Here is a 12,595-nt window from a genome sequence, read left to right on the forward strand (position 1 = left end):
TTAAGTAAACTACTACAAGCAATCAAAGACAGGATGTTCTTTTTTTTTAAATTTTATTCTATTATGTTATGTTAATCACCATACATTACATCATTAGTTTTTGATGTAGTGTTCCGTGATTCATTGTTTGTGCATAACACCCAGTGCTCCATGCAGAACGTGCCCTCTTTAATACCCATCACCAGGCTAACCCATCCCCCGACCCCTCTCCCCTCTAGAACCCTCAGTTTGTTTCTCAGAAAAGACAGGATGTTCTTAAAAGTGAAAGCATAATTACGATTGCTGGATATTATTATATTCAAGTTCTTCTGAGAAAGGGAAAATGAAATGTCAATTATAAGACTTGATATATGCTATTTTAATATTAAAGAAAAGAGAAAAATAAAAGACAAATGTCAATGATACTCCAGATTTCCAGATAGGCTTTATAAAATGATCAAATCTGTTTGTAAAGTTCCTCATTAATATTTATCTTATTCAATAATATGTCTGAGGAAACAGGATACTCTGATGTAAAATAATTAAATCACTTTAGGAATATTTGTATTAAGAATTTTATTCCTTTTGTCCACTTACTGTGCTGTGCTCATTGAATATTTATTTTCTTTGTGCAGAAGAGGTTAATGGGATAGAGTTCCAAAGGGCTTGAATTAGAAGTAATCCAGGGGCTACCACTGGGACAAAATGTTACTTGGGACATTAGGAGAAGAGTCATTACCATAAATAAATTATCTCCGATCTGGGTATCAAGTTCAGTTCCTGTGATGAAACAGATGGTTTTTCCGACTTGCCACATTGTCCTTCCTTCTTATTTCTTTTCAGCTCGAAGAATGTGTTTGATTTGTGGAGAATCTAGTAGCAAAGACATTTATACAAAATTGTTTGCAGTACCTTAGTTGCTAAAAGCCTGATAGAAACCATTTGCTAGGGAAGAAAAGAATCTTCAAAGGAACCAGTAATCTCGGTTTTGTTCTAACTCTCCAACTTCTCTGGACTGTGTAAGATATTGAAAAGAAGGAAGCAAAAAAAAAAGAGAGAGACAACTATCCATGGCAGATACCACAATACACTTCATATATCATTGCAACTTAAATTTCCTAATCTGATGTGGAAATTTTCTTCTGTCCCATATTTTTTCCTGAACATAAAATACTAGCACATGAAGATTAAAAACAGAGAATGTTAGGCTCCTGTCCTAGAACTATTATTTGTACATACACAGCTAAGTATCATTTTAAAATTTATAATGTGGTCTCCTCTATGGCTCAACTAATTAAAAAAATAACTTTATAAAAACATATTGAGCATCTACTCTTTATAAGATACTGTGTATATATATATATATATATATGTTCATGAAGTATGATAACCTTGAAAGAAAACCATTTTTCCCCCCCTCTGGAAGTATGAATCTATTTCAAGGAGAAGATGAGACATAAGTTCAGGCAGAATTTAAAAGAATGTAATAGGTAAAACACACATAGTACAAAGTAGTGCATGATTGAATTGATAATTACTCTGACCCCAATGAGCAGTCCCCAGGCTCCTGAGTATTTCAATCAGGTCTGAGTGTTTAACCCTGTTTAGCAATCAAACTAAGTGCTCAGTAGCATTTCCATTTGTAGTAGCCTAAATAAGGGATCCTGCCTCTTACCCCACACTCCAAGGTACGTCTCCAGATTCGAGCTCAATCTCTCATAAAGAGAAGGAAAAGCCCTTCTCTTAAACCAATACCACTCTATCCTTTTGAACTCTAAATCTGTAATCAGTGAGCTTCTTTAAATGCTTAGTCTCTTTCCTGATTGTTCCCTTCACATCTGTGTTTTTATTGAAACTGAGCTGTCCCCTGAGGAAACTGCTTCTCTTCAAATGGAATCAAAGCTGTTTTTCTTTTCTTGCTCATACCATGTTCCTCAGGGCCAGTAAGGGAAGTGGACATCCTCCTCGCTCTACACGGACAGTTTCCAAACGTAACAACCTCTTCCTTCTGCAAACATCTTGCTCCTCTGAAGCACATACTGTCAGGTCACATCACCCCCTCTGTCCCCTCATTGCTTTGTCTACCAATCTCTTGTCGAGCCCTCCATTCATCCAAGTTTCAGCTTTAATCCATTGACCCATTCCTTTGTTATTATTTGTCGGTTCCTACCTGTCTTCACTTGCTGCACTGTCGAGCAAAGACTTGACAACTCATGGTAATAGGATAGCAGCGATAGTTAATTTTACTGAGTGCTTCTGGGTGCCAGGCACACTGTTCAGTGTTTTACATACTTGACATTTAACTCACCACAACCTTATAAGAGATGGTCTATTATTATTCCATTTCACCAATAAAGTAACCCAAGGTTATTAATGAATTAAGTAATGCATTTATGTGCATCTGTACATATGTATGTACATATTTTTGCAAATGATCCTCACTTCCCTTCCCTGCCTCCCTCTTGTCATTGCTCTACACATGCACAAGCCTGACTTTGGAGTAAGCCAGCCATGTGTATCCTTACTATACCCAAACAGGTGAACATTGCTGGAATAAATAATACAACTATTCAGACTGATTTCACTTTCAATTCATTTTCTCAAGTGGGCAATCAAGACTGATGACAAGCCTACTCTGTTTTTCTTCTGGGCTCACTTCCCACTCTGCAAGATAACGATTTCATCCCCCACACCTCCCTCCCCACACTTCTTTCTCACCTAATTACTTCACTTCCAACATCATTTAGAAGGAAGATGCCATGCAGAAAGGAAACTCCCTTATTTTTCATTCACATAAATCTGTGGAGATACCTGTCCCCGGGACCTCTCCTGACAAGGATAGACCCTTTATTCTTTTTATCACAGGCCGGACCCTGCACTTCTGAGCTGGATCCCAGGCCCTGTCATCTTCTCAAAGATTTTACTCCCTTCTTCCTCTGGAATCATTAACATTTTATTAAGTTGAAAATACCATTAATTGTAGGCTGCACCATTGTTTTATGTACACTTATTTTCTCTAGTTGTGGTAAAATATACATAACATAAAATTTGCCATTTTAACCATTAGTAAGTGTACAGTTCGGTGGCATTAAGTACATTCACCCTGTTTTGCAACTACCACCAGCCCCCATATTTAGAACTCCTTTCATCTTTGCAGACTGCAGCAATAACTCTCCATTCTTCCCTCCCCACTGGCCCCGGGAACCACCATTCTCCCTTCAGTCTTTATGGATTTGACAAGCTAAGTACCTCATTTAAGTGAAAGCATGCAATATTTGTCCTTTTGTGACTGGCTTGTTCCACTTAGCATAGGGTCTTCCAGGTTCATCCACATTGTAGCATGTGTCAAAATGTCCTTCCTTTTTAAAGACTGAATAATATTTCATTGCAAGTATAGACCACATTTTGTTTATCCAAAACACTTGGGTTGATTCCTCCTTTGATTACTATAAATAATTCTGCTATGAATATGGGTGTACAAATACCTATGCAAGTCTCTGCTTTCAGTTCTTTTGGGAACATACCCAGAAGTGGAATGACTGGACCATATAGTAATTCTATGTTTAATTTTTTGAGGAACCCCCATGCCACTTTCCACAACAGCTACACCATTTTACATATCTACCAATACATGGCATTCTAATCTCGCTACATCCTTGCCAACACTCGCTATTTTCTTCTTTTTTAAATAATTGCCTGTGTGTAATTTTTTAAAAGAAAAAAAAATATATCCTATGACAGGAAATCTAATGAGTAAACCTCCAAATGTTGAGACATCAAACGCCTTCATCTTCAATATGTGGACATGTGAGAAGAAAAGTCCACTAGGTAGAAAGGGACAGTAATGGTGTGAAGCCATCTCCACCTTGACACAGAATGGAGAGAAGGAGACAAACAAGAAAACAAAATACTAGCTTAAGAACTGAACACAAGCCAGTCCTCAAGCAGCTTACCAGTCTGAATTCAAACTGCCAGTGAGATTCAAAGACCACAAGTGGAAAATTTAGCCTAAAGAACATTTTGGTGAAAATTGCCTCAAGATGACTCATAGATTTTATTTATTTTATTTTATTTTATTTTTTTAAAGATTTTATTTATTTATTTGACAGAGGTTGTGAGAGCAGGAACACAGCAGGGGGAGTGAGAGAGGGAGAAGCAGGCTCCCTGCTGAGCAGGGAGCCCGATGTGGGGCTCGATCCCAGGACCCTGGGATCATGACCTGAGCTGAAGGCAGACACTTAACGACTGAGCCACCCAGGCGCCCTGACTCATAGATTTCAATGCAAATCCTTTATACTTCAATTAATGGATTATAAAACATCCCAATCTCAAAATAATTAAAATGTGATAAAACCTGTATTTTAGAACTAAGGAAATGTGGTATTTATATTTAAATTAATGTGGAATTTATGTTTATATTAAAATCATTCCCAATTAACATAAAAACATTTGAATGTCCTTCACCTTAAAAAAATAATAAACCTGAACCTTTATTTCGCTCAGTTATCTGCCAATTTTTATCACCTCTGTTGATACATTTTTTCAGAAGTAATATCGCCAAGGCTATATTCACTTTCTCCATTACCGTTCATACTTTATTTCATCTTGTTTTCTTTCTTTTTTAACAACATAAATAATATATAGATGCATTTCAATTGTAAAAGATGCAAACAGTATAGAAAGATACAGTGTTCAAGTATCCTCTAATGTCTTCTTCCAGTTTCTCTTCCTTCATATACATCATATACATATATATGTATGAATATCTATCTATCTATCTATCTATATCTATCTTTGGATGTATATACTATATATACAATTAGCAATAATCGCGCCTCGGATAAACCTCATTGGCTACGATACTGCCACCGCGCAAAGCTTATACTATGTATACAATACTTCTTGTTTTACATATTGTTATCTTTTTCCTTTTATTTGTTCACTTAAGAATATGTCTTGGACAACTATCCATGTCAATACCTTTAAATCTACTGGTGTTTTTTTGACTGCCTGGTTTTATGGCATAGATAAACACTTCTACTACTGACAGAAATTTAAGTCATTTTTGATTTTCATGATTTCCATGCTGCCAAGAATAAATTCTTAGAAGTAGAATTGCTGGCTGTAAAGGGCATATGCATTTTATATTTGACAGACATTAGTAACTGGCTCTACAAAAAAAAAAAAAAAAAAATACTTCCATGATTTACACTCTGAACAAAAGTTCAATAGAGTCCTTACTCAACTACCACATCACTAAGATTGCTCTTGTTAAGAACCGAACTCTGCAAGTTGCCAAATCCACAAATACTGTTCTATTCTCCTTTTACTTAATACCTCTGCCGTCTTTATTGCAACTGATCCCTTCCTTCCTGCTGAAACAAGTCAGGGCTAGATTTCTAACAAAGTATGTGAAGAAAACCCCAGCAAAAGTGTTCCCTGAATTCCCTTTCAGCTCTAGCCAGGACTGGATTTCATGGCCTCTTTTGCTGCAATAAAGTCTGGAAAATTGGGTAATAGGATTTCTGTGTTGGTTTAGATGAATCATAAATCGTATCTTTCTATATCTTTGCTTAAATGAGTGTTGAGCACTTAATTAAAGATAACTGAAATAATTTTACCAACCAGTGGCTATTGATGAGGGGTCAATATTATAATGTAAACAGAGGAAAATTATATAAAATTGCCAAATTACATAATATTGTGCATAGGTTATAAAAGTTATACTGATTTAATGCTCGGGGGCCTGGGTTTGGTCTTCATTCTGTCAGTAAGCTTCTGAGTTTCTCATCTGTTAAACGAAGTTGACAGTACCCACCTTGAACACTTCTCAAGGGGGGGTGCAAGAATAAAAATTGATGTGGAAGTCACTTTCAAACACTAAAGTATCGTACGAATTGGCTTTCATTACCAATATATTAACTTTTGTTGACAGAGAATACAAGCATTGCAAATAAGCAAAAACATGTGTCTTTCTAGGATACTCATTTCCTCAAATCTGGATTTCTTCTGAAATAAAGAAGCTACATTTTAATTTGTTCTTTGTAAACCCTAAGTGTCATTGCTATCCCCTGTATGTGCCTTTGTCTTTTCTTCTACATGGTTTAAGTAGAAAAAAATTAGGAAAAAAAAAAAAAGCACAGGTAGGGGCTTTTAACCTCCCATTTATTTATCTTTTCTTTTGACAGAAAAGCCCCCTTGATTTAAAAAAAAAAAAAAGGCCAATTCTGGGGTCACAGAGTAAGAAGAAAGCTCCACAATTATTCTTGGCCCCAGCAACAAGCCAGAAAAGGAGAGACACAGAAGACCTGAAAAGAGAAAGAGTACAGCCTGCCTCCTGTGTCCTTCATGATGAGTGAATGAATGGTGACTGTAGGGAGCCAGGACTTACTGCCAGTCACCTGAGGAGGTTACAGAAACAGAAGTCCAGACTTTCCATGCAACCACACTCCCAAGTTTCTGTGAGACTTTTAAGCAAACAGCTCTTTGCCTCAGCAGATGTCTACTTACAGCATTGTTTTTGTATTTGCAGAACATTTTTATATGTTAAAGAGTTGCTAGAATACTTTACAAGGTCATTTTCATGGTGAGGGTTAAGAGGGGGAAATGACAGGGGTCTCGGTCATTGGGGGAAACTTTGAGAAATATTCAGAGAAAGTAGGGCAAGTAGAGACGGCTTGGTTATTTACTGGGTTCAGAGCCTGTCAACAGGAACTAAGGTGACTTGGAAACAAATCCTTTCTGCTGCAGGATGTTGAAAACCGCTGATAAAAAGCAAATGGATTCCAGTGATGGTGGTGCCTGCCGAATGATCGCTGGTGAGACTAGACCCAGATGCTGAAGAAAATCGGTGAAGAAATCAAGTTTCATCTTAAAGAATCAGACTTATCCTAGTTAGTGATTATGTTTCACACAAATTCAAAAGATCCAAGATACAAAAAAAAAGGGGTTTCAGTCTTTTAACCCTTCTAGACAGGCATGAGAAATTATTGATATTTTATTTGGAAGATTATATTTATAATTTGGAGAAAGAGGGCTACCATGGAGGTAAATATTTTCTCCACTGATGATACTCTAACCTGTATACCTGTTGATCCACTCAGATCCATGTTGCTCACACCCATATCTGATATTTTATGTCACTCATTGAATTGATTCCCCCCTTTCCCATCCCATCCACCTGACCCATAAGAATGGGTCCCAAGATTGAGTCAGACCTGTGAACACTGTCTATTGGAGGATCCACTTGCCATGATTGCAGTTAGCATCTGCTAAACATGTTGCAAGATGCGAGCATTACCAATTATAATTTTGTTAAGTTCCATGAAGGCAGGGTTCAGTCCTGTCTTGTTAGTCACATTATTCCCTCCTGCAACATATGAGGTGCTTAATGAACGATGGAATAAATGCAAACCACTGACAGCAAACATGATGCATTTCTGATGACCTTTTCAGCTGACATATTGGTATAACTGATGGATTCAATATCATTTGTATATTACACACATCAGGAACAGTCTAGGTTAAATAGGATTACGTGGCTTACTCAGAGAACACAGCTGACAAATAAAACATTGTTTCTGTGCAGAAATGTGCTCTTAAAAATTGGTCTGCAAATGAACTTTCAGAACACAAACCATCTGTATGTTGGGGCCTGCCTGTCTTTAAATTTATTTATTGAGTCATTTTTTCCCCATTTCAAAATTTTTGCCACACAGGAGGTGGCTTTACATGTTGCTTTGAGCTTTTCCTCTCCTCTTGTTCCTTTTTCCCTTTAGAAAGGAATCCTCTGAAGGTCTTGGCCCCACGTCAATGCTGTATTCACAAGGATTAAGGATCAGCAGAGCTGCTGTGCATCAATTCCGACACTGAGTACATCCTGCGGATCGGCAGCACGTCGCCTGCTAGCACGCAGGAGGTCCCGGTGTTCCAGTAGAGGCATGGTAAATTTAGCAGCTGTCTTGTATTTGTCATTGGGGATGGGGCGGAGGTGGTTGGCTGTGATCTAGACTCATCTGTGAGTTTTACTTGAACGTTTACTTTAAAGGATTCATCTAACAGGAACGTGTTTCACATATTCTCAGTTTCTGTAAATTGTAATAACTTTGTAACAACAACATGTAGACACACAGGGACACACATGCACGTGCAGTACAACCTGTATTCTCTATGCTTAACATCTCCTTTGTTGTCAATATTCTGTTTAATTACGTATGAACTCTCAAGACCACTCAACGATAACCTACGGAGGCCATCAGTCTGGTTATTTTCATTCGTCATCTGGGTCTGTTTATAACAGAGAAATGTATTATTTTGGAAGGAAGTGGGAGAAGGTAGCAAAGGAATTAGCAGTGAGGATATGCAGAGGGTTGGTTTTTTGTTTTCTTTGTTTTGTTTTGTTTTTCCTAATAGACATTCATGCAGATAATGACAGCTAAACTCATTTATTTTATATCCTCTCCTTATCCCATCCATAGTCTAATTAAGCTTATTATGACAGAATCAAGGAAACTTCAAGATGGAAGGAGCCTTGGAGATCATCTAGATCAAGCACCTATTTTAGAACAAAGAAAATCTGAGGTACAAAGAAAGGATGAACAATTAGAATAAAACAATGGTGGTATAAATGAGACTAAGACACTTCACTTCCAGTTTAGTGCTTATTTTATTACTTTACATTAATTTTTCATTATACTCATAGGTATCCAGCTCTGACTTGAGTCCTTATATTCTTGAAAACTACAGATGCAGAGAGTATTTCCAGAATTGGAATTAATATAATATAATATAATATAATGTAATTAATATAATAAATAGTACATTGCCAAGTTTCCAAAGACACGGAAAAAGATTTCAACACATAACATAATCCTCTTAGTGTTTAACCCCTTGGCATTCAATCCTATGTACAGAGTGAGGAAGGATGAATGGTGTGGTAAAGAGGGACATGCAAGCCCATTAACTCTAACAAACAACCCAGGTATTAAGCCTACATTCTACTCTGTGCACAATATAGTTGAAAATGTATTGATGAAACATAATAATTTAGAAACTTCTGCTTTAGTCTAATCCTCAGCTCTTTTAATAGGGGTGAGTAGCATTCTCCGGGAGAAGTATAATATGAATGACCTCCACCTTCAGGTGTGCAGAGGAATGAATGGGCAAAGCTGGTGGTGATGGAAACAGCTAATGCCCTCCACACACTTAAATGTCAGAAATCTGCTTTATCTACTAATCAAAATCATCTAGAATCATAGCTCTTCTCTTAAAATAAAGAACTATTTTCATTTATCAAACATTTCTGTCTTTGGGGTAAATTTTTCCAATCACATAATCCACCTGAAATGAGATAAAATAATCAGTATTCAAATAAATACAATAAACATATGCTAATTATGAAGCCCTGAGATCCAAAGACGAATAAGGCACATCCCTTGTCCCTATGAGACACATGATTTTCCTGTCCCATCTGTAGTATCTGAAGCACTATTTACTTTGGGTTTTTCTTTGAATCTGTTCTAAATCAACTCACTTTTTTTTTTAACTTAGTTTAATTCTAAACAATAATGCCTCTCAAGTCATGGGTTTCAAGTGCATATTTTATTTTTTCTATCATACATCAAAATACACACACACACACACACAACTATTTACATAAAATAGAGCATTCGTGGATGCCTCATCTGGACTCACTCACATACCACAAGCTGCACAGTGTTTAGGGAAACATGCTTTGGGAGGCACAAACCTATGAACAAATACTATGTTTCCTTTATCACACAACATCATTAAAACAAACACTTTCTAACTGATACAGTAACATCATTCAGGGGGACAAAGAAAAACATTACCACATCAATTATATACAGAAAGTATACGATGTAAATTCAGTACTTGCCCTCATTAATACCCATCACCCCTCACCCCCCTCCCCTCTGAAACCCTCAGTTTGTTTCCGGGAGTCCATAGTCTCTCATGGTTTCTCTCCCCCTCTGATTTCCTCCCCCCTTCATTTTTCCCTTCCTTCTCCTAATGTCCTCCATGCTATTCCTTATGTTCCACATATAAGTGAAACCATATGATAATTGTCTTTCTCTGCTTGACTTATTTCACTTAGCATAATCCCCTCCAGTTCCATCCATGTCAATGCAAATGGTGGATATTCATCCTTTCTGATGGCTGAGTAATATTCCATTGTATATGTGGACCACATCTTCTTTACCCATTCATCTGTTGAAGGGCATCTCAGCTCCTTCCACAGTTTGGCTATTGTGGACATTGCTGCTATGAACTTTGGGGTGCATGTGCCCCTTCTTTTCACTACACCTGTATCTTTGGGGTAAATACCCAGTAGTGCCATTGCTGGGTCATAGGGTAGCTCTATTTTTAACTTTTGAGGAGCCTCCATACTGTTTTCCAGAGTGGCTACACCAGGTTGCATTCCCACCAACAGTGTAAGAGGGCTTCCCTTTCTCCACATCCTCTCCAACATTTGTTGTTTTTTGCCTTGTTAATTTTTGCCATTCTCAGGTATTACATGGAGCACGGGGTGTTGTTGTACACAAACAATGAATCATGGAACACTACATCAAAAACTAATGATGTACTGTATGGTGACTAACATAACATAATAAAATAAAAAAATAAGATAAAAAAATAAATCCAAAAAAATTTTTGTCTATATTCTGGATTGGTTTTATTGATAGTGCATTGTGATGTCATCAGTGTTAAAATTTTCTCTTACTCCCATGAATTCTTCTCTATGTTTTTAAGTAATTTAAAAAATTTTGACTATAATTGACCCAGTAATTCCACTACTGGGTATTTACCCGAAGGAAATAAAAGCACTAATTCAAAAAGGAAAGAAAAAGATGTAAATTCAGACACTTCTAAATGGGAAAAAAAAATGCATTTTAGAATCAGTGAGATAAGGTGATGGAAAAATGCACAGGCTAGTTATATACCCCCAAAGAGGAAACTAATTATTTTAAAAGCTAGAATTTCAATTAAACAAAAAAAAGTATAAAGAAGAAAAAAGAAGTTTGAAATGAGAAATATGTAGTGCAGACATCCTACCTGATACCTTAACCTGAGGAATTTGAAAAGGCAAGAGAACAGATAGAGTATGAGGTACACATAAGAATGTTCCAGAATGTTGGGAAGTTGAAAAGTAAGTTTTATATAGGCTTGTAGGCTTGGATCCAAGAACCAGTGATGAAAATCATTCACTGTGTCACTACTGACACTAGCCCTTTAGAATTGCTGAAGTTTGTCCTATAATTTATTCAACTGGGGGTCTGGGGGGCTCTGGCTACATTTTTAGCAAAGGGAGAAAAAAATGTTCTTGCTTTTAAAATGAGTTTTTGCTTTTTTTTGTAGCTGATTTTTTTTCTTTTTTTATTTCTAATGGTTAAAGTATTTATGTCAATGGTATCAAAGTTACATAGGACAGTTAGGTCTGAATATGGTCCCAGATTATGAAATATCTAAGGAAAAATATTCTAGAGATCACCCATCATCCTCAAAATTCTATAGCTGAGTCAAACCCTTGTCTAAATAACCATATCACCCAGAGAAAGTCTTGGTTGTTGCTGTGTTGTTTTTGTATTTTCATTTTAAGCTTTTCCATTTAAAAAGTATCTTAGATGGTGAAAAACAGAAAATCCCAAGTGTTTTCCCTGGCTGAAAATACCAGTAGTCCTTAAGCTGGTGAACATTAGAAAAGTCAAACAGTTTTAAATTTACTTTTTTGGTAAAAATCAGATACCTCTAACTAAATCAGAAGTTCAAAGACTATAGCTATAAAGATAGATTCTTATTGTATTTTAAACTTGAGTCAAGCCATTATTATCAGTTCCTAAGTCCAGTAAATTTATGTAAAGGTCCAATTTATTTTACAGAATTTCAATTTGGAATCATCCTTATGTCCACATAGAAAAATACTTAGCAATAGTTTTGAAAGGAAAATGTGATATGCTGAAATTCAATAATCATGTGGGTTGTGATATCGAAATATATACCATCCTGACTTTCAAAGACTGTATGGATTACTTTTCATTCATGTTACTCTAAGAAAGTGTTAATTTCGTGATTCATGGAGACATTTAAAAAGATTTGCTCATTTGACACTTGCCATAGGTAGCATTAGTAAATTGTTGTTTGTTAATCTGGGCTACCTTCCCAATGCTATGATGCATATTATTCCAGCTGAGGTAGGACTTGACTTCGTGGAAAAAAGGTCATAAAAGATACACAATTAGAATCACAAAGCATAAATATGAAATGCCAAGTGGAAATGTAATCATTTTGAAAATGTCTCTTATAAAATAATTTAGAATAATCTTAACGAAGTCAATATCATAAACTATGGGAAGAAAATCACTTAAGAGAAGGTTATTTATTTATTTATTTTTATTATGTTCAAGGTTACTTAATGATGATTTCTTTTAATCAGATTTTTCCTCTGATACATAAAGATAAATCTAAGGGTGAAGTCCTTGGATTATGAAAGAGATCATTAATATTTAGATTTCAACTACCTCAGTATTAAACATAAAAGATCAAGAGTAAATAATTATTACATTTTGTCTGGTTAGTGGCAAAAATGTTCATCTGG

At 36.1% G+C, this 12,595-nt stretch overlaps 1 non-coding gene across 1 annotated transcript; it reads right to left on the reverse strand.

Moving 5' to 3' along the window:
* Positions 1-4,723: 4,723 nt before the first annotated feature.
* LOC117998940 lies at positions 4,724-4,859 on the reverse strand. The gene has a single exon (XR_004676147.1). It is a non-coding gene; the product is annotated as a U4 spliceosomal RNA (small nuclear RNA).
* Positions 4,860-12,595: the final 7,736 nt, after the last annotated feature.

Source organism: Mirounga leonina, unplaced genomic scaffold (genome assembly GCF_011800145.1).
Source record: "Mirounga leonina isolate KUSES-001 unplaced genomic scaffold, KU_Mleo_1.0 Mir_418, whole genome shotgun sequence".
Classification (NCBI taxonomy): Eukaryota; Metazoa; Chordata; class Mammalia; order Carnivora; family Phocidae; genus Mirounga; species Mirounga leonina.